General features: G+C 50.8%; 1 long non-coding RNA gene across 1 annotated transcript; it reads left to right on the top strand.

Annotated features, from left to right (window-relative positions):
* Positions 1-1,137: 1,137 nt before the first annotated feature.
* LOC102408092 lies at positions 1,138-18,569 on the top strand. The gene is made up of 6 exons (XR_006548546.2): positions 1,138-2,149; positions 2,659-2,778; positions 3,192-3,317; positions 7,595-8,487; positions 14,651-14,800; positions 15,561-18,569. It is a non-coding gene; the product is annotated as an uncharacterized LOC102408092 (long non-coding RNA).
* Positions 18,570-23,235: the final 4,666 nt, after the last annotated feature.

Raw genomic sequence — 23,235 nt, 5'->3', positions numbered from 1 at the left:
GGTGAGCAAAATAAATGGCACTGTTTTAAACCATTAAGTTGTGGATAATTTGTTAGGAAGGAATAGATAACTGGAATCGAGGGATAGACAGGTCAGAGCAAACAATGTAACACTGTGAGGTACTCTCTTCAACCAAGGTTGTATATGTGCCACGATCCGGGCGTTAGGAAAGGGAGACTTTAGCTTGGGTGTGTGCCTGTGTTTATGAGATGCAGAGGTTTCATCAGACGCACTGGCATGGAGAAGATGGGGCTGGAAACTGACATTTCTGGGCAGACAAAATGGGGTGATTTTCAGCAAAGGAAGAGCCAGTGGAAAGTCACAGAGCTTCGAGGTCGCAGAACTGCCAGGTCACAGAGCTTCAAGGTCACAGAGGTGGGTGGCCGCCCAAAGTTGGAGCTAGAGGTTGTGGGGAGCCGCTGGCGCCTGCCCACAGCAACAAGGTTCCAGCTCTTGTTTACACATTATTTTCCCCTAATTGCATCTGAGGCTGGTGGATGCCAGCCAGAGGGGGCCCTAGATCGCATCAGGGAGCCATCTGCAAATCCCCATTCAGGGGGTGGTGGCCTGAGGGCAGCTTTCCTGTTGGGCGGGGTGGGGGTGCGGTGGCGAGCTAACCCCAGGCCGGCTCTGCAGCTCCTCAGTGAGAGGGGGCTGGAGGCAGGTGGGTCTCCCCTCCCGTTCCCCCTTCCCTCCCCGGCTGGAGCTTGTCGTCCCTCTACCCTCTACCTTATCCTCAGATTCAGGTCTGTCCTCTGAATGGCAGCTGACTGGAGGCCTCTTGTTCTTAAGTGCTGGGAGCTGCTGAGTCTTGGCGTCCCCGCCATGAAAGATGTGAGCAATGCTGTCATGTGATGGCTCAGGAGTTCGTGGGGGTGAGGTGAAACCAGAGTAGGTGGCTTCGGGGAGACGCTCTGGGGACCTGGCTATTTCTCAGGGGAGAAGCAAGCACTGGCCCCCTCCACAAGCCATTCCTGAAGCCCTCATCCCTCCAGGGGCCCTGATGCCAGGCCGCCACAGTCCCCACCTGGCTCCTCCTTTATCAAGGTCAAGTACAAACACCTTGAGGCTCTTAGTGTGCTAAGTTGCTTCAGTTGTGTCTGACTCTGTGAGATCCCATGGACTGTAGCCTGCCAGGCTCCTCTGTCCAGGGGATTCTCCAGGCAAGTGTACTGGAGTGGGTTGCCATGCCCTTCTCCAGGGCATCTTCCCCACCCAGGGATTTTGCCCTGCAAATCCAACTGTGCTGAGAGCCTACACCCCTCTGCTCTTCTATACTCTTCTGGGCAGCCCCTCGAGAAGGTTGCTATCCCCATCTTGCTGATGAGGAAAACTGAGGCTTCAAAGCAGCAGGGGTTTTGCCTAAGATCACTGCGGGTGACACAAGGGTCTACCGGACTCAAGGCCCCAAGCTCTTTGTCTCGCACCAATGCTGTCATTATTCCTTTGGGCTGATGGTTGAGGGCACAAACTCAGGGAACCAAGCCATTTGGAACACATCCCACTCTCCCTGTGTGACCTTGGGCAAGTTGCTCAGCGTCTCTGGGCCTCAGCTGCCTCACCTGTAAAATGAGAAGGAAATGTGTTCATGCACGTCAGCCTCTCAGAGCAGCCCTCCTCCTGTGTTACTAAGTATAGATATCATTTATTCTCTGTATCTGATTGCACCGTGGGTGGTCGTGACTGTATCTATCTCCCCCATTAGACTGGAACTTCTGGAGGGCAGGGGTGAAAATAACTTACAGCTGCATGGTAGACACCACCCCACTCCCAGCCCACCTCTCTCGCCCACCACACCCTGCCCCCACCCTCCAACTCAGGCCCATTTAGAAGGAGATCTCTGTGTTTGCAGAATGATACAGAAAGGAATTAGAGCTGTCTCCTTTGGCTCTGGGGTCTTAGAAAGCCAGGGAAGAGAGAGTCAGGCCAAAAGAACAGTGGCTGGGGTGCTGACTCCCTGCCCTGGGCCTTGAGGCCGCCCCTGGTTCCCAGAACCCCGACAAGCATCTCCTTGTCTTCCTGGGACTCCTGGTTCTGGGCGCCTTGTCCTGCCCTGTTCCCCACAGCTCTGCACACAGCTCTTGGCGAGAGTGGCCAGGGCACTGGAGAGAGACTTTTGGATGGACGGAAGTGCTTTGCATTCTAACGAGTAAGTGGCCCTTCGCACTGTCCCCTCCCGGCTCTCAGGGCTCTGTCTGCTTTCCAGGCTCTGCTCATCACCAGACTTGCAGAAAGGCCACAAGCTTGTCTTCTTGGGACACTGGAGGTGGCCTGAACACCTTTCCTCTCAGCTGCCCCCCTGGGGAAGGGGAGGGATGCTGGCTTGTGGTGCTCAGGGCTGGAGAAGGGCCCTCAGAGGAATAAAGGGGTCTGAAGCCCACCTGGCTCCATCTCAGGGCCTCACTGGGCATCTCCCCAGTCCATCATCACTCTGTTGGCCCCTGTCTGCCAGCCCTGGGCACTCCAGGTCCTGGCTACATGATGGACCCCAGTGGGAATGTCTCTGAGCCAGGGGGCTGCTGGCAGTGTGTGGCCAATCCAGCACTTGGACAGGCCCTCTGCCTGCTCCTTACTCTGTTTGCTGTCTCTCCTGAGAGCCGCTGTCCAGGGGAGCTAACTGGCCAGCTCTTGCCCTTCTTTATTCTCCATGTCCCATAGTTATCCCTGTCTTCCCTGGAGACTTCTAGAACTTTCAGATTGAAAGGCATCCGAGAGGCCATCTTGTTCAAACCCGTGCCTCCAGTTGCCTTACTCAAATCTTCCTGTTCTCCTGCCAAGGTAAGTTCTCAGAAATAAACCCGGATCTCTCTAAAACCTTCAATGGCTCCCTACCACCCTCAGGACTAAGTTGGAGTTCCTTAGCAGAGCCCCCGGAGGCCTGCTGTATGAGGCCCTGTGACTTTTCCAGGCTCGTCATGTGCCACCCACCCTGGTCACCCCCCGTGTTCCAGCCCCACACAGCAGCTCCCTCCTGGGCTGGACTGTAGCCCTATCTCCTCTCTTTTCATCTCCCTTCCCTCCCCTGCCCCCTCCTTAATCTGGGCCTCCTCCTTTATGAAGCCTTCCCTGCTTTACCCCTCCACACTCTTGACAGATCACCTGCTCTATGGTAGGCTGAGCAGACCCCCATCATTGCACCTAGAACAATGGAGATTGCTCTGTATTCTTCATCGTGCTATTTCTCCCAGCAGGCCAGAAACTCCTAAAGGGCCAGGGCATGTCTTTACTGGTTTTGCTTCCCTGGAACCTAATGTGGTGGTATCTCAGATGAGAATTCTCTGGATGAAGATCCTGAGACAGGCAGTCATGTGCACATGGTATTTTAAATTTTATTATTTTTTAAAGTATTATTTATTTACAATGTTGTGTTAGTTTCTGATATATGGGGAAATGACTCCATTATATATATATATATTCCATTTTATGTATATACATATGCATTATATATATACATTCCATACACACACACACACACACACACACACACACACACATATAGGCTTCCCCAGTGGCTCAGTGGTAAACAATCCACCTGCAATACAGGAGACAAGGGAGACACAGGTTCGATCCCTGGGTTGGGAAGATCCCCTAGACAAGGAAATGGCAACCCACTCCAGTATTCTTGCCTGAAAAACCCCATGGACAGAAAAGCTTGGTGGGCTACAGTCTACGGGGTTGCAAAAGAGTCAGACAAAACTTAGATACTAAACAACAACAACAATATATTATATATTCTTTTTCATATTCTTTTCCATTATAGGTTATTACAAGATACTGAATATAGTTTCCTGGGCTATACAGTAGAACCTTGTTGTTTTTCTATTTTTATATAAGATGTATATATCTGTTAATATCAAGCTGCTAATTTAGCCCTCCTCGCCAACCCCTTTCCCCTTTGGTAAGTTTGTTTTCTATCTCTGTGGGTCTATTTCTGTCTTGTAAATAAGTTCATTTGTATCATATTTTAGATTCTACATATCAGTTCAGTTCAGTTCAGTTCAGTCGCTCAGTCGTGTCCGACTCTTTGCGACTCCATGAATTGCAGCACGCCAGGCCTCCCTGTCCATCACCAACTCCTGGAGTTCACTCAGACTCACGTTCATCAAGTCCGTGATGTCATCCAGCCATCTCATCCTCTGTCGTCCCCTTCTCCTCCTGCCCCCAATCCTTCCCAGCATCAGAGTCTTTTCCAATGAGTCAACTCTTCGCATGAGGTGGCCAAAGTACTGGAGTTTCAGCTGTAGCATCATTCCTTCCAAAGAAATCCCAGGGCTGATCTCCTTCAGAATGGACTGGTTGGATCTCCTGATTCTACGTATAAGTGATATCATATGATAATTATCTTTTTCTATCCAACTTACTTCACTTAGTGTGATAATCTCTAGGTCCATCCATTTGCTGCAAATGGCATAATTTCATTCTTTTTTATGGCTGAGTAATATTCTATTGTATATGGGTACCATATCTTCTTTATCCATTCACCTATCAATGGACATGTAGAGTGTTTCCAATGTCTTGACTATTGTAAATAATGTTCCTATGAACACTGGGGTGCAAGTTTCTTTTCAAATTAGGGTTTTCTCTGGATATATGCCCAGGAGTGGGATTGCTGGATCATATGGTGGCTCTATTCTTAGTTTTCTGAGGAATCTCCATACTATTTTCCATAGTGGCTGCACCAATTTACACTCCCACTAACAGTGTAGGAGGGTTCCCTTTTCTCCACACCCTCTGCAGCATTTGTTATGTGTAGATTTTTTAATGATGGCCATTCTGACCAGTGTGAGGTGATATCTCATTATAGTTAGGATTTGCATTTCTCTGATAATGAGCGATGTTGAGCCCCTTTTCATGCGACATGCATATGATTTACGGAGAGCATGCTCTCAGGAGAAGCCAGTGAGGGAGTGAGGGAAGCAGGAGAGGGAGAAGAGGAGGTTAGGCAAGGATGCCATTTCATGAGAAGTCTGGCCTCAGTCAGATCCCGAGGGGGAGTTCTGGGGCATCCTTTGCAGCAGAGACCATGAGAGAATAAGACAGCAGGGGAAGGAGAAAGAGGAAGCCTCTCTGGGTAGCTCCAGGAGACATGGCTGGGGCCCACGTGGGTGCAGGCTGAGCAAGGCCTCCCCCTAGTCTGGAGCTTCCTTGTGGCCCTCCTGTTCCTGAGGAATCCTGGTGCGGAGAGTAGGGCCTGCTAACCCACTGACCTCGGACATTTCTGTACAGGCGTGCCTTCTCTTATCCCATGGCTCCTTGAAGAGGGGGGCAGCCCTTTTTAGTATTTCCATGTCACCCCGGAGGAATCTGAGGCCTGGGAGACCTGACAGGGCTCAGAAGTGAGTCACTGAAAGAGAATTCATGTCCCTGGATTCCCTCTTCTCCAGGAAGAGAGATGCAACTCTGTGGGGCGGGGTGGGGTGGGGTGGTGGCATCCACCTATAGAAAACCCTCTGAAGGCAAACACTGGGGCCAGGAAGGGGCTGGGAAAGTGGTTTCTCCATCCTCCAGGTCCTCTGAGGCCTTGCCCGGCTCCCACTAGGGGGTGAGCCTTCTTTTCCACCTGCTTAGAATTGTCCAGAGGGGAAAGGGTGGGTACAGGGCATGGTGAGTGGTGGAGAGGAACCAGGTTCTGAATGATTGGTCTAGTCCCGGCCCTGCCACCAAATCGCATGTGACCTTGAGCGAGACATATAATTTTGGGGCATTTCCAATTTTTAATCAGTAAAGGGATTACTTGTTAGAGATTTTATAGGCTCTTTGTGAGACCCATTCAGATCAGACAGCCAGGTCATAGCCCATCTCATGGAAGCCAGTATTGGTCTAGCATTGCTGAGGTAACAAATGCCCGAAAACTCGGGGTCTTTAAAAAATAGCAATTTATTCCCTCTCAATTCTGGAGGCCAGAAGTCTGAAACTGGTTTCACTGGGGTGGAAATCAAGGCGTCAGCTGTGTGTCCTCTGTAGAATTTAGCGAAGAATCGGTCTCTTGCCTCTGCCAGCTTCCGATAGCCACCGGCCTTCCTTGGCCTGTGGCTGCATCACTCCAGACTTCCAGGCCAGCATCTTCCTATCTGTCTCTGCCCCGTCCTTTTGTGACCTTCTCCTCTTCTATTTTATGAATGCAGATACCAGGAGCCGGGAGTTTACACAGTAGCCCAAGGTCACAGACAATGAGAGAGCTGGAAGTTGAATCCTTGGAGACTCAAACCTACGATCTCTGTTCCATAGCAGGCAGCACCTGCCTGAGCCCGGTCTACCCTCCTGAGGCCTCTTTTGAGGAGCCGTCTGGAGTCAGCCGGTGGCCACTGCCGGCCTGTCTCCAGTGAACAAATCTGGGACTTGAGGGCTGGACTGTGGTGTCTAAATAAAGGGTGTCCTCAGGATTAGAGCAGAGGTCAGGAGAGGACGCTGGCTGCAGCTGACCAGCCCGACAGGGTGGCCTTGGTGGCCCATCAGAAGGCTGGGGGCGGGCTGTGAGCTCCACCCTCCAGCACTCAGCCAAGCTGGGCAATCTTGGATCGTCAGGGCTGGAGTCAGCCCGGGGACAATGCCGACATAAAAACCAGCGGACTTGAGCAAGACCACCTACATCTTAAAACAGACCTTTGAGAGCAAAGGGACCATGTTATCACTTGGGGATGGAGAGAGAGGACGGGCCTCAGGCTGGGGAATAGAACCTTCTTTGCTATAAGGATTTTCTTCCCTCCTGATGCCTGCCAGGCACTTCTCTGGCTTCTTGTTGTCCTGATGAGGGAAATGGCAGAGACTGTCCTGTGTAGTGTTGAGTTCTGGGGAAAAGGTAAAACAAGCGCGTGCATGTGAGAGTGTGTATGTGTGTGTTAAGGGTGATTGGATGGAGGTATTTAATTAAAAAAACAAAACAGAACTTGACACTGCCTACTGTATTCCACATATTACACACACGAAAAGGGAGCCAGAGCAAGAGATCTCAGAACATGGGAAACACAGCTGTGGCTGAAGACGTATCTGGGTTAAAAACCCCAGGAGTGCTCCTCTTTAATTTTTTGGTACAGCAGGATCAAGGAATTGATTCACTCTGGTTATGCTTCCTATCATTGTTTCTGTGGGCCGTGTTTGATCTGTGTTTCACGTGCAGATCTGCTATCCATGCTCTGAAAGAAATAATATATTCTGCATTGCACCCGGTCAGACTCAACCATGAAAACCCTTTTTATTATTTTTTTTTTTGGGGGGGGAATGATTTCAAAGCCACACACACACACACACACAGAGGAACGCACACACACACAGACACACACACACACACACACTCTGTTTGTGTAAAGGATTAAAAAAGAATGAAAAGCCCAGCTCGAGAACATGAGCAGGGTTCCAGATCACGGATGGGGCGGGGATGGGGGGGGGCGGCGGGAATGGCGGAGGCTGGGGCCCTCACCCGCTGACCTGGGCCAGCCGTGTCCCCTCTGAGTTGTGTGTGTGCTCGACCCCTGCCGGAGGGGGACAGCCGGCGGGCCCTTTGACAGCTGCGCCTGGTGAGGTTATTATTAGTAACAATGGTTTCCCAGCGAAAAAGAGCAATTTTCACAATGGAGAAGTCTTCCTCTTCCTTCAGGTCACAAAAACGCTGAGCGGAGAGGAAAATGACACGAAGCAGTGCCGGATCCTGAAACCCTGAACGGCTGAAACACTTCCCAGCTCTCCCTGGGACTGGGCGGTTACTGGCATTTTAAGAGCCGGAGGGAAGTTGTAACCACCGTGGGGGTAACACACACGTGAAAAAATGTGAGGCCAGACAGGCCGGGCAAATAAATAACCCGGTGCCGGCAATGGGAGGCGTGCCTGGAGTTTTAGCGCAGGGTTGTAAAAGTTGACAGGAGCCGTTTGGACTGGAAAGGGCCGTGTGGGTATCGCTGCCAGGCTTTGCCAAGCTCCCCGGCTGTTGAATACTCCAAAACCGAATAGATAAAAAAGAAAACAACAGCCACAAAAGGAAAAAAAAAAAAAAATCGCAACACGAAACCACCCACGCAGCGTCCACCCACTCCTTCCCCTCCCGGAGCCTGTTGTGCGCCTGTGATAACATTGCGTGCTGCGAGCTCTCCTTTATTTAGATAAGGTGTCCGCGGCCGCTGCTCTTGGCCGCCAGCCAGCTTTCTGTCTCCCACTTGGGGCTTTAGCGCCACACAGGAGACGCGACTCTCTGATGCTGCCGGCCCGAGTGTCAGCCTCACCCGGAGGGTCCCCGCGGCTTTGTGTTCCCAGAACGATGATTTGTTTGACAACGGGCTTTCCTTCCAGACTGTTCTTCCAGCCTGGCACAACGCGTGGGTCCTCAGACACAGACGGGGCCGTAGAGAGGCGGAGCCGGCACCTCTGGCCACGGGGTCGGGCGGTTGCTTGATGGTGAAAGGCCACGTAAAGGAGACCCAGACACGGTCGAAGGCCAGAAGGATCTTTGGTTTACATGGACTAACTGAAGCGTTTATGCTCCTCAGGCCTGAAAAAGTTAAGTGCTGGGGAGGTGGGGGGGGGGGGGTGCGAAGCAGGATGAGAAGGCTGGACTTATTCTATGGCACACAAAAGATTTTTAATAAGCTCGGAGAAAGGGCCGCCACCCCCACCCCTCACGTCTTTCTCTCCCTGTCTTATTCCAAAGCTCCTGTGTTAGCCAGAGAGACAGCTCGGAAAAACTGCCCCAGGAGGTGGGCCGCAGGCTGTGGGAGAGCTATTCTGCTAGGCTGGCCCCCCAGGCAGGCAGGCGACTTCCCCGAGGTCGAGAAAGGCTCCCCTGGTGAGTGATGGCGCAGGACCGGGGGGACCAACCTGGTGCTCAGGAGAACTGTGGTGGGTCATGGTAGGGAACCCCCCATGCTGTCTCTGCTCCTAGTTCCTTGCAGGCTTTCTCTGAGAATCCACAGTCTTAAAACAATGATTAGCCTTCAGGTGCCTGGAAGCTGGTGGGGAAGGCTGGGGGGACTTATCTTACCAGGGGCACTTGGAGTCGGTTTATAGGGGCCTTCTGTGAGGACCTGCAGAGTTTGGGAAAATAAATAGCTGTCCGTAGGTTACTCCATTCTCCTCTCTCTACCAAACCCTCTCCCCTTTGCACTCATCTGGGGCTGGGCCTAGGGGCGGCTGGGACAGTCTAGCCCACCCACAACATAGGCCTACCATCTTGGAACGTCAGGGAGAGCTCTTGCCTAGCCTGTCTTTTGGGGATAAGTCTGGTAGATGATGTCAAAGGCAGGGAGTGGGTCAGCACAGAGCCAGGAGATCCAAAGCGACCATCCAACAGCAGGATTTACGCAGACACTGACCTCCACTTCGGCCTCTCTTTTGCATCACACACCTGCCACACTGACTCAGTGTCCCAGGAGCCTCAAAGAGGATGGTTGGGAGGCGGGCATGGGTTTTCCTGCCCCGGGAAAGGAATAGGCTCTGTGGCCAAGGGCTGTGTTGGCATCTGACTTTTGCATCAGTCTCTTCAGCGTGGCGATGGTGAATCAGGCCCAGCCGCCCCTCCTCTGCTCCAGGTGCACTGACCAAATCCTATTTCTGAGTCAGCTCTGGAATGTGGTGGTCTGCTGGGTGCCCGGCCCTGCCCTATGTTCTGAGAGCTCGTTCCCCTCTGGAATTTCAAGAGCCTTATTTGCCCTTCTTCCGGGGCAGTGCTGCCTCCTGCCTTGGTTTCTGACTGACTGGTGTACGAGACAGGTAGAGCTGGGTGGGGAAAAGAAGGACGAGAAAGAGAGAAGGGACGATGGAGGAGGCCTTGCCCTCATTTCACACTCATCCTGGTCTGACAGCTGCCCTTTCCGATTTGGGAGTCTTGGTCCTTTGGGGGATGGAGTGATAGGGGAAATGAGAAGTCTAAAGTTCTCATCAAGTCCCTGAATTGTAGCCTGTTTCTGGAATAATACAAAATCGATCCTTTAAACCAAAGGAAACAAGCAAAAACCTATGAACCATGACACCTTGCTTATCCAGAAGTTACTGGCCTTAGTGACCTCAAATATTGGGAACCATCCAAAAGAGCTGAAATAGCTGAAGAATTCCCTGTGCTGAAGTTCATTGACTGTTTACCACAGACACATTGGGATCTCTTTTCATCAGCGTCTCTTGACTCTTCACAAACTATTCTAACACATCAGCTGACTGTGAAGTTCCCTCCAACTCTTGCTTCCATTTTGGTTTTTGTTTTGCTGGCGACGGTTGGGTGAACACGGGTGCTGTTGACCGGGGTCAGGAATACAAGAGGAGGAGGAGCAGATAGGAGGGAAGGGTGATGTGGCGGGGATACTGACAGCCACAGGAAGGTGTTATTATGCACATCTGAGCAAAAGAAGAGACAGGAAGAAAGCAGAAACAAGACATCAAGGAGGAGGGCAAGGGTGGAGCCATGTAGTGATGGGGCACATATGGACGTAGAAGGTGGCCTCATCTGTGAGTGTGGCATGATTGTCTACGTACCCAGTGACTGAGCCACCAAGACCACTTCAGCTGTGTCTGTGCCATCAAAGGAAAGAGGCAACGTGTGATACCGTTTACTTTTAAAAATTTTATTATTTTTTAATTGAAGCAGAGTTGATTTATAATGTTGTATTAGTTTCAGATGTACATCACAGTCATTCAGTATATATAATATATTATATGTTTTTTTTTTCAGATTCTTTTCCCTTATATGTTCTTTCAAAATATTGACTAGAGTTTCTTGTGCTATAGAGTAGGTCCTTGTTGGTTATCTATTTTATATATAGTCATGTGTATCTGATAATCCTAATTCATCCCTCCCCCTGGACATGGTTTATTTAAAAATACATGCACTTTTGTTTTGAAGTTTTAGTGTTTCCAGAGGGGGAGCTTTGCTTTGCCTGCAGATTTATTTCTTGAAAATAGCTCATTGTTCCCTGATGCTGGTTAAGCGAGGGGGTTAGTGTTTTCCCTACATGTTATTTCTGAAAGATGAAAAAATTTCTGCCGGCTGCCCAAGAAAATTCACTTTATCTCACTTGACATAGGAAGCCTGGCATTCCTTTGAATGCAGAATTCGAGAAGCATGCCCATCAGAGCACCCTTTAGTTTGAAAGCAATTGATTTGCAGCACTGTTTCCTGGCTTCCAGGAGGGCTGGTAATACAATAGAAAGGAGGGTGCTCCTCACTCCTTTGTCCCTGACAATGGGGAAGGGGACCCTTTGGTCCAGCAGAGCTCACCACAGAGGCTGGATAGGTGCAGTGGAGGTAGCCCAAGGGCTCCCCTTTGGTTATAGGGGCCCTGTCGGCCTGAGGCTGAGCTTAGGCCTCCATTGGTGTACCTCTTTCTCCTCCTGGGGAGACGGAAGCCACTTGAGAAATAAAATTTCCAAGCTTGGAGTGATCAACGCCATATCCCGCCCACCTCGTCTCTTTTCTGGAGTCTCTGAGCAGAGCCAGAGGATTGCTGATCAGGGCCCTTGAGGGTCCTGAGTCTGCACCCCATCTTCTGCCTCCACTCTGGCCGCTCTAGCAAGCCCACTCATGTCTGGTCACCCCTCATCACTCTTAGGGATTGTTTGTGGGACGTGCAGACATGTGTGCTGAAGAACTGCTGCTTTCAAGGAAGGGAGCTCATTTATTGAGCATCTAGTGCCCAGCAAGCACTCAATGGAGCTTCCCAGGTGGCTCAGATGGTAAAGAATCTGCCTCCAAAGCAGGAAACCCGGGTTTGATCCCTGGGTCAGGAAGATCCCCTGGAAGAGAAAATGGCAACCCACTCCAGTATTCTTGCCTGGAGAATTCCATGGACAGAGGAGCCTGGCGGGCTACAGTCTATGGGATCACAGAGTTAGACACGACTGAAGCGATTTAGCACGCATGCAAGAGGCTTTAAAAAGTACTGATGTCTGCATGCCAGCCCCCAGAATTCAGACTCAGTTGGTCTGGAGCATGGCCTGGGCATGGGGGTTTTTGAAAGCTCTCTAGGGACTCTAGTATGAGACCCCGAGTCAGGACCACTGACCTCCAGGGTCTGACCTGGAACAGAATTCCATTCAAACTCAGAGCCTCATGTGCTGTGTGCCTTTAAGTAGACAGTGGAAGTGGAGTCTCAGTTTCCCTATCTGCTGAGTGGATGGTGGTGATACTCATGTCCCAGTGAGTTTGTGGGGGCCCAGTGAGCCAGGGTCAATGAAGCTAAGAACACAGAGCAGGTGCTAAAGCATGATTGCTGGCCTTCCTGCGCCAGAAAACATTGAACCGAAAGATATAAAATCACTTCCCCATCCTCCAGGTCTGGTGGCTGCCTATTTTCTTTTCAGCCTTCTTAGCCCAACTCCATCACTTGCACGTGGTTGAGGCTCATTAAATATTTGCAGGTCGACAGAGAAGGAGCAAGGAGAACCCTGCCGAGTTCAACAGACCCCAGGAGTTTGGTTTTCCCTTTAAACCTTTTGGAGGAAAGATGGAGCAGAAACTCAAGATGAGGATTTTTTTTTTTTTTTTAATGCCCTGATTGAGCGGTGTGAACACAGCCGAGGGCTGGTGACTCCCACTGCACCACCCCTGCCCCCCCCCCCCCCCACCCCGACCCTGGGCCATCCCGGGACAACTCGCAGTGACAGGGCACTCCAGGCAAGCGCTCTGACTTCTGCCTCCTGCCACCTCCCCCCATCCCTGTCCTTTGATGAGAAACACGGAGAGCCAGCGACTGGCTCACAGGGAAGGAGAACGCTCTTTCCTCAGCCCTGGGGACTTGTTCAGCTGTTCGGCATTTAGCAAGCCTCGCACCCCTTCCCTTCCAGCTCAAACTCAGCGGCATTTCAGAGCAAGCTTCAACCGCCGTGGACCACAACCTTCAGGACAGGAGAAAGGGTTGCTGTAGCTCAGCCCAGCTCGTTTTTGGTGACCACGTTCCTGTCTGGAGAAGGGGAGTGAGCTCTGAGGACCCGAGCTGGCAGGCGCTCCAGGGGGCTCTCTGGATCCGGGTGGGGGGTTGCTGTGCCTGGGCTGAGATGTTCCGGTGGCGGTAATGAGTACCGTGCAGTCGTCTGTAATTATGCAGTCTCTAAGCCCCCGGGGCTGGGGTGGTGTATTTGCCTGTGCTGTTTGGGGGTTGATCCTGCTGTCAGCGCTTAGCAAGAATTAACAGTGACGCTCTGTGCACCACAGTCATAACACTAAATCTGATCTGCATGTCTATGATTCATTAAAAAAAAAAAAAGACCCACCGTCGCTGAAACCCCTCCAAGCCCATCATTGAAAGAAATTATGCTCAGTGGAAAGAGCGATTTGACGTCAAGGAGGACCTACGTGCCTTTTCATGAGCGGCTGGAATTAGAAGGCTGCGCTCCGGCAAGTGTAAACGGGATCCATACTTGGAAACCTCTGTGTAGCCAGCAACCTGCTTTCCAGGTGTGGGTTGCTCACTTTCCGGATTGTCTGAGGCAGGGTATTTTTAAGATCCCTGGCAGGCCACTGCCGGCACGCTTATCACGCCCTGCTGGGCCACACCAAGCTCCTTCCAGGCAGTGTAGAGGAGGTTCTGGGAAGGCCAGCCTTTTTTTTTTTTTTTTTTTTCTTTTCCTTTTTTTTTTCTTGCATTTTAGAAAAAGCCCAAACATAAGTGGGAAGACAGTCTGCTTCAACGACAACCTCCCCAGCATTCCCAAGTCCAGAAGAAATTAATTGTGGATGATGGGCTGTTGGGGGTGTTCTGTGGTACCCTCTTGCTTTACTGTTTGGTAATTGGGAATTTCTTCATTTTTCTTTTTCATGAGGTCACAACCCACGAGGATAGCCTTTCCTTTTGAGGTTTCTGCTGTTCTGTCCTGTGAGAGAGGCCAGTGTCCAAGAAGCAGGACCCCTGGGTTCAAGCCTTCCATGATTCCATGGACTCTTGGACATGTTGTGGTCCTGTATCCACAAAGCTGGGTCATAAATCCCACCTCACCCTGATGCTTAGAGTCAAAGAGGGACAAGGAGAGAAAACAAGTGATGGAGGGTTTTGATCTCTTAGCCGATACAGGAACTTCGTAGATGAATTGTTTGGGTTCCAGTTACTACTGCTGTGTAACAAACAACTCCAAACTTAGTGACATAACAAGCATTGTATTATGCTCACAGATCTGGGGGTCAGAATTCAGACAGGGCTCAACTGGGTGGTTCTTTTGCTCCTTGTAACATCTACTCAGGCTGCCCAGTGATGGGTCTAGATGCTTTTCTCCCATGTCGGTTGCCTGGAGTATCTGCATCTGCCCCCCAGCAGGGCAGTTTTGGGGTGATTAACTTCAATGGCTACTGGCTTCCTCCATGGTGACAGTCGCAAGAGACTCAGGTGGGGAGCTGCATGGTTTCTTCTGATCCGCCTGGACAGTCACACAATGTTCCATGTTCCATGCTCTAGCCACTGGAGGGGTCACAAGCCCACTCCAGTTCAGTGGGAGGGGACACAGACCCCACAATTCTTGGCGTGAGGAGTATCAGAGAATCTGGGGGCTATATTTTAAAACAGCTTCAGTTTCTGAACTTATACAACTCTCCATTTAGTGCCTTCCATTTTATGGCGTTGTCACCTCCAATATTTCTTTTGACTTTTGCAACAACCTTCCGACTGGGGTAATGTTATTGTACCCACTATGCTGATAAGGCAACCAAGACTCTGAGAGGTGACCTGATTTGTCTGCTTTTCTACAGCAAATAAACCATGAGATGAACCTTGAACCCACCTTCCTGGATAACAGATTTCAAAGATGTATGTCGTGCAGATAAGAAGTACAGAAAGTAGTTGTTCTTCAGAAGCCACGAGTGCCTGTCACTTCCAAAATAACTGTTTTCGCGTATCTGGTGAGTTGTTTGGGAGACCTGACACAAGACTAAACTGAACCCATTCTTCGTGGAGAATCTCTTGAGTGGCTTCCTCTGGTTTTCCCTGTCTCACCTTTGAGTCCCAAACCAGTGGACCAACAATAAAATGCTAATTCATCTAATACAAACGTGGAGAATTGGAGAAACCGAGCTCAGCCAGATTGGCAGCTCACAGGGTAAATATTTGATCAGTGAGTAAAAATTCAAATTTGCACTATTTGCTGAAGGTGAAAAGTATATTAGGGAACGAATGTAATGGGGGTTAAGTAGGCCTGTAGGAGGCCTCTTGCAGGATCCCACCCCCAGAAGCCCACAGCTTCTTGCTGACCTGAGTTACAGTGAGAGCGGGCTGGGCACCTCCAAGCAAGACTATCCTCCTGGCAGGGGCCTGGGGCCATGGGGTGAGCCTGGCAAAGCGGGCAGACTGGTAGAGCTGGGCTTAACTGGTTCCGTCTCTGTGCACATGTATGCTGGGCGTGCTATGCCCTCCCCCTGGTGGCTCCCCCAGCTCATCGGAGATTAGGGCTCCTGGCCTTCCTTTCCCACCACCACGGAAGCCGGCAGCTGCCTCTGCCTTCACTTAGCCCCTCGACAGTGCTCGTTTTGTGTTATAACTTGTGTCATCCTGGATGGGCTTCAGGGGCTGCAGAGGTTAGAACAGAAGTCAGGAAGAGAAAACAGGCCTGAATGTTTAGCTCCTTTCCTACGCATCCCCAGACTTGTCCCCCTCTCTCTGCAGGGTCCTCCCCATGAGTCCAGAGAGAGAAAATGTGCTTCTGAACAGCCTGGACAAATCAGGAAACGGGCATGTATCTGGAGAACGTGCCAGTGATTCCACTAACGAGGTCCAAAGTGGAACTGGTGCTCTGGATTCTGTGGACGTGAAGCTATGGGGCTGAGTAACAGCTGGTTGCTGGCAAGCCACGGACAGAAGGGGACTGAGCTGGAGGCTGCAGAGGACCACGTCTGCCGCAGCGGATGGCTCAGGCAGTGGACGTTTTGTGGTCCGGCTTGGTTTGTCCTAGTTAATAAGCGAGGCTGAGTTCATCTGAGGCTTATCCTGGGCTGGCCAGTGCCCTGGCGGGCAGCACAATGAAGCTTAATGACCAGCACTGCAGGACCGAGGCTGAGCCCCAAACAAGCCATGAGCGTTAGGCCCCCTGCAAGTCGACAGCTGTGATGGCTGCTGGTTACCAGGACGCAGGGCCTGAGTGGAGGAGGAAATCATGATGGAGAAATAAGACCAGAATTCTCCTCCGCGGGCCTGGGAGAATGGAGCAAATCGAAAACACTGGGCTGGGCTAGGGTCAGACCAGGTTCCAGACACACAGCCGGGGGCCTGAAGAACAGGGAGGGGGCAACCAGGCCCAGAGGAAAAGAGGGATTTAAGCTCCTTAAGGGAGGGGGAGGATGTGACAGACATGGAGGAGCAGAGCCCCCTCTAGGAAGGATTTGCTGCCCATTCAGGCTCGGCCACAGCAGCTGAGAACACCTCACCCAGAGGCCCCTCTCCTGGGAGACCCCCATCTGGTGGCTGAGCTGGTGTGGGGTGGGGCCATTATAAAGTGTTAGTTGCTCAGTTGTGTCCAACTCTTTGAGAGCCCCCCTGGACTGTAGCTCACCAGGCTCCTCTGTCCATGGAATTTTCCAGGCAAAAATACTGGAGTGAGTTGCCATTTCCTTCTCCAGGGGATCTTTCCTACCCAGGGATTAAACCCGGGTCTCCTGCATTGCAGGCAGATTTTTCTTTTTTTAACCCGCTGAGCCACCAGGAAAGCCTTTATAAAGACCTGGCCATTTTGGCTCCAGGCAGGACACTGTCCTGGACATGCCTCATGCCCCAGCTCTCTCCTCCAGGTTGGCTGAGTCTGTCAGGCTTGCATTTCAACTCGACTCCCTGCTCTGTCCAGTCCTGCTCCCCTCCACCCCCTTCCTTTCAGAGGGCTTGATCCCTCCCAAACACGCCTCTGCCCCCAACTCCATCTCAGCATCCGCTTCCGGGGAACCCAGCCTGTGACAGAGGGTCACCTATACCTTGGATCATGGGTTCCATCCTAGGGACCAGTAGGACTCCAGATGGCATTTTATTCTGGGGCTTTGTCCCCTTTCCTTTAAACGGTTTCCAAAGTTTCCTCCGCTGACTGGGTTTTCTCTCCACTTGCTTTCAGAGATTATCCCAAACACAATCGACTCCTTCGTTAGGGCAACTCCCCCACTGGTCCTCTGCATGAATGTTTTTTCACTCCCTCTCACCCTGCCCTCTGCCCTTCCGCCTCAGACACCCTGCCCCCAACCCGAGTCCAGCCCAGTCCCATAAAGGACTCCTCTGCCCACTCCTGTCTGCTCTCTTCTTGGGCTGGTTCCTGATGGTTGTGGCTCTCTGCCAGGGTCAGTCATAAGGTGTCCCTCGGCACACAAAACCCCATCCTCTGCCAGACACCGGGCCTTTATTGTTGGCGTGGGGACAAGCCAAATCACTTGGCAAGGTCCACACCGGCCCTGAGTCACCGTCTCATCACTGTGGCCATCGCTGCTGCCTCTGTCTCCCCTCCTGGGCTCTCAGTCCTGGTGGTGTTTGCTGCCCGCTTCCCCTGGCACAGACGGGGCCAGCCTAGGAACCCCAGATGTCACCTCTTGAGGGCCCCTGGGAGGCCCAGCTCATCAGCCGGCAACTTCTCTGACCTTCTTGGCAGCCAACAGCAGAAGCCTAATTAGTGGCTCAGGATCTCCTCCCTCGCCCCCCTTTGCCTCCCCCCTTTCCCGGCGGCTCCTTTCCTCCACCAGGAGAGGGGTGGGGCTCACCTTTCCCTCCAGTCGAAGGTCACTGAGACTGGGTTTTTTTTTAGACATTGCACTGCAAGGGTGTGAGAGGAGATTTCCAGACTGTGCCCCCAGCTCCCACCCCTAGTCACAGCCAGTTGGATTGAATTCGCCATGGATTTATTGTACACTGTTCGGTGGCGGTGGGTGCCACTGGCTAGCAGGAAGTGATCCCCATTGTTAGAGAACTTAGGGATGGGAAGGCACTGCCAAAGTATGGAGTGACCTGTTTCAAGGCTCGCTAGTCACCCAGGGGCACAAGAGGGTCAAACTGAGGGCCAGGGGACAGGCTGGCCCAGGCCACCGGCAGACCTCTGGGGGACCCAGGGGGATCTCCCCTCACCCAGACCTGAGACAGACTCCTGAATGCTTCTCTCTGCTTCATTTACACAAACAATCAAAAAGCCAACCCAGCCCAAATAAAATGCCCACATTTTATGGCTTGCAGTGTTTTAGTTCTAATTTGGCTTCATTTGGAAAAGAGGTTTTACTAAGTGGCATAAATTGAGCCTAACAAATTTTAAAACTAAAACAGCAGCACCCTAAATGTTTAAAACTGTAATTGGAGAGAGATAAAAAGTGAGTTGTCGGGGAGGGGTGGTGAGAGAGGCAGAAGAAGGGGGAGGGGAAGAAATTCAATTTCCGTTCTACTTGGCAGGAGGTTAATTTCCTGCTCCCCCTCCCCCTGGGCCCCAGCCCTGTCCCCTCCCCCACTTAGAGAATGCACCCAGAAGGTTCCAGAAGCAATGCCAGTGCCCTGCCGGATGTCTTGTATGCAGTGGGTGCTTAGGAAAGACTGGGTGAACTCACTCTTTTCTCTGATGTGTCTGTGGACAATGGGACAATGGGGACTCCTTTCAGGGGACCCCTTTGCCCCCACAGAAGGGGGTCTGCAAGTTCCTTCCAGGGTGGGATGGGGGCGGGGTGGGGGTGGAGTGGGAGGTATGGGCCATTAAACAGCCAGCATATCTCTTTGGGCGATTTTCCTTTAGAGAACCAGCCCTCCTCCCAGGCAGGGTGCCATACACATAAATAAGCACGGGTGAGCGTGGGAAGTGTCCCTGAGTGTCCTGGGGTGGGGGGTGTAGTGGGAACCTGAGAGGTCCTCAGGGCCTGGCCACAGCCTCCCTACCTCCCACAGACTATGGGTAGATAGATGCCCTGGTGATGCTAGTCTGTATTGATCACCCTCTCCTGGGAGCTGTTCAGCACCTAGAGTCTTAGTCTCATGATTAAGCATGCACTTATACAATGCTTCGGCCTGGAGGCAGCAAAGTGGGGTTGAGGGGAAAGGCCATTTGGCAACAAACCCCTCCCCTCATGGCTGAGCTCTGCCTTTTGTGGTCAAAGTGACCTTGGCCAAGCCCCCAGGTTTCTCCCACTATAAAATGAGAAGTGATAGCAACTAGGAAACTTTTAAAATAAAAACTATGCCATACGAGATGAAAAGGCTCTATTCTTTTTTTCAGCTGATATGAAAATTCCTTGTCTTAAGACACTTTTGATACCAAGAATAAGAACAATCCTTAAATTAGTACAAGGAGGTTTAGTAATAGGATTCAAAGGGCTCTTACAGAACTCAGCTAGAAAGAAACTGTGGTGGGGGGCAAGGGGGCGGGAGCTGAGTCTGGAAGAGCTGGAAATGAGGGGGCAGCCTGTCTGTCTCTCCCTCAGGCTGGGGCCTGTGTCTGCTCCTCCGACCGGTGTCTGAGTGACTGCTGTGTTCTGTCTGCGCCCTGGCTCTTCCTCAGTTCATTTGTCTGCTTGCGCATGGCTCTGTAGGGCTGCACCAAATGGTAGCACCACCTCTGCAAAGTGATCTGATACCTTCAGGGCCCACCATTCTCTGATTGATTTTATGTCTCTGAGTTCAAAGTCTCAAAAGAGAATCGAATTGGTTTTGCCCTTGATCAGGCATATTGCTGTGATCAATCAGCAGTGGCCAGGGAAGTTGAGCCATGAGGAATGTATATGTTCCCCTTGCCCACTCCTTAGGCAGGGACTATGGGTAGATATATGTGGGGATTTAATCATAGCCATCTCTAGAACATTCCTTATGTACCATGTCAATTTTTTCCTGAGTATGCTGGGATGCTTAACCCAGAACCCTGAACCAAAAAAAGTACTCAAGACATAGTTGCTGATTAAGGAAAAGTTACCTTCTGCTAGAGCTCTGCTTTGTTTACCCCCTTTGCCTACCATTAAGCTTCTCATCTGGAGTATATGGTTTCATGGAATGGTGATCATAGGCAAAGGGCTATGTTTCTAATATATAAAGAGTTCCTAGAAATCAGTAAGAAAAATAGTGATCCAATAGGAAAAATGGGTCACAAACATGAACACACAGTTTACTGAAAAGGAGGTCGAAATGGTTTTTAAACATAAGTGTTCATGCTTATGATAAGAAAATGCAAACAAAACAACACAGAGGTATTCTTTTTCATCTACCAGACTGAAAAAAAACTGATAACATACTGTTTACAAACAAGTGCTCTTGTGCCTTGTTGTGGGAGTGTTAACTAGTCTAATCTTTATGCAGAGACATTGGCAATATCTATCAAAATTTCAAATGTCATATCCTTTGATCTGGCAATTCCACTTCTGGGAATTTATCTTACTTGCCTCTATATTGTATGATGTATCAGTTAGTCATTGCTGGATAACAAACCACCCTACATTTTAGTATCTTAAAACCACAACTCAGTTATTTCTCACTACTTGGTTGTTTGGGGGTGTTTCTGTTGATTTAAGGTGGACTCAGCTAATCTTGACTAAGTTCACTTCTGTATCAGCTGGCAGATTGGCTAAGAGCTGGCTTGCCTGGGACAGCCTCAGCTGGGCCACTGGGCCCTGCATTCTACATGCTCTCATACTCCAGCATGCTAGCCTGAGCTTGTTCTCGGCTGGCCTGGGCATGTTTCATGGCAATTTCAGAGACATGAAAGAAGAAATTAAAACCTCAAGTATGTTTTAAAGTTTCTGCTTACATCAAGTCTGCTAAACAAGTTACATGGTAAAGTCCAGATTTAAGGGGTCAAGGAAAGGCTCTGTGCCTTTTTAGTGAGAGAAGCAGCAAAGTCAAGGGTCAAAGGGCAGGGACACAGGAAGAGCTAAAGGCTTGGGATCATCAATGCAACGACATATGTGTTCAGTCCTCCACGCGTGTGCGATGACATCTGTGCATGGTTACTCACTGTAGCATTGCGTGTGATAGAATCAACCGAAATGGCCATCAGTAGAAGACGGACTAAATAAACTATGGCATCCAAGAGCTGGCATCATTTGCAGCTGAACAAAGGATGAAGAATCCCCCTGTGCACGAATGGAAAAATCCTGAAGGTAGCTGAAGTGAAAAAAGCCATGTGCGGGGTGGTATGGATAGTATGCTACCTTTTATGTAAATAGAGGAGAGAAATAAGAATATATGTATTGGTGTTTGCTTGTATTTGCATAAATTAACTCTGGAAAGAGAAATAAGAAATGAATAGTGTGGGGAGCAAAGAAAGGGAAAGTCACAGGCTTGTTTGACTTTTAGAAGTCTTCATAGATCTAAAAAAAAAAAAAAAAAGACAAGCCTGCAATGGGGAGGTTGAGTAATTATTCCCTATTTAAACCTCAGTACCTAACCTGCTTTGCCCTTTGTGACTCTGTCTTGGGAAACACCCTCTCTCTAAAGGTGAAAGGGCAGGTGTTTCCACTTCTGGGGTGTGCTGTCCCTGAGCACTGACAGAACATTCCCCACCCTCGCTTATGACCAGGCGCTGACATTTCCAAAGGATGCCACAGGCATTTTCCAGACACGTTTGGGGCTGACTTCGAGCTGGGATGTGTTCCTTGGCTCTTTGAATGTCAGTGTGCTGGTCTGTGAGAATAGGATCCCGTTTCTCTGAACGTGTCTGGAGCCATGTGGTAATGGGTTTCCGTGTGGTTATGTCGTCCTCCTCATCAGGCTCTGGCAATAACAGCAGATTCACTCCTGAGCCTGTGGTCGAGGTCAGCCAGACGCCTGCAGGGGCATAACTCAACCTGCACCAGGACCGAAGCTCCTTAGAAGCGTCGCTCAAGCTGTCAGTGTGTGTGTGTGTGTGTGTGTGTGTGTGTGTGTGTGTGTGTGTGTGTGTGTTAGTCGCTCAGCCATGTCTGACTCTTTGCGACCCCATGGTCTGCAGCCTGCCAGGCTCCTCTGTCCATGGAAGTCTCCAGGCAAGAATACTGGAGTGGGTTGCTGTTCCCCTCAGTAGCCCCTTTCAAACTCCTAAAGCTCAGAATTAGACTGAGTCACAGTGCGCATGCCCCTTCCTCCCCTGCTGCCTGCCCGCAGGGCACAAGAAGGGATGCAGGAGCTGCCAGATTGGGCAGCCTTTGGAGAGATGAGATGACCAGTCTGTGCCTGCACCTGTTCTGCAGCCATGAGCAGCTGCCACACTCGCTGCCACCTCACGCATGCCGGGCACCTACCGTGACCCAAGCACGGCACTTGGTCCTCTGATTCTATAGGGAAGAAGATGGGGACAGAAGCTTGCCGACTAGAAGAGGGCCAACTAAACAGATGCTTACAGTAAATCTGACATTAGCTTAATAGTTACATCTTGTTTGTTGCAAGGGACAAAACTCAATTCACACTAGCTTCAAGGAAAATGGAGTTCAAGTTCTGCCATGATTTCCAGGGAAACGGGCATCTCAGAGAACTCAAGGCCATAATGTGTCTGGGCTCAGGACACTAGGAACCCAGGAACCTCTTCTCTCCATCTCCTTGCTGCTCTTTAGTGGTTCTCTTCTCTCTCACAAAGACTAATTTTCTTCACATAACAGAGAATATAATGTCTGATGCTTTGGAGTACTATCTCCCGGAAGCCTTAGCCAGCCAGTCAGATTTATTCACCTTTCTCCATTCCAGGTCCAAGATTTCTGGGGAAGGTTTTCACTGGCTCTGCTGGGTCAGGTGCCCAGCTCCAAGCCAATCACTTCTGTGAAGGGGCAGGGCTATGAGCGATTAATACGATTCTGTCCATGGAAACCGAGTGAATGGGAAGGGGGCCACTTGTGGAGAAGGGGCAGATAATACATGAAGTGTCCATTCCAGAATGGTAGGGGCATTGGGCCAGGCTGGGGGTCGGGGGGCAGGTGTTCAAAGACAGGGGTGTTTAGATGGAGAGCTGAAATAGGGCAAGCTGAGAGAGCAGGCTGCAGGGGAAACAGCTGTTGGAGGCAGAAGGAAGAGCCTGTGTGAGACCCGGAGGTGATGCATTCAGTGAGGCTGGGAGGTGGTGGGTGGTGAGAGACGAGGCTGAATGAGGGCAAGGGGCCGGGGCAGCAGAGCCCCTGTGAGCATGAGTAAGACTGAGTGTTAGCTTGAGGGTCACAGACAGCCCCTCCGGGGTCCACCTCCTGGGGGAAGGATTGGAGGGGCCAAGACAGGAAGAGATGGGCTGTTAGGAGCTGTTTTCGTAGTCCACGCAGGACGTGATTATGAGAGAGAGAAGATTCTAGAGGCATTGAGGGGCTAGAGCCAAGGATATCTGGTGGATCAGATGTGGGGGTGAAAGAGAGAATGGGGTGCAAGTTGCTTCCATGGTTTGGGGCTTGGGCAGTTG

This window comes from Bubalus bubalis, chromosome X, assembly GCF_019923935.1.
Source record: "Bubalus bubalis isolate 160015118507 breed Murrah chromosome X, NDDB_SH_1, whole genome shotgun sequence".
Taxonomy (NCBI): domain Eukaryota; kingdom Metazoa; phylum Chordata; class Mammalia; order Artiodactyla; family Bovidae; genus Bubalus; species Bubalus bubalis.
This window is presented reverse-complemented; position numbering and strand designations above follow the sequence as displayed.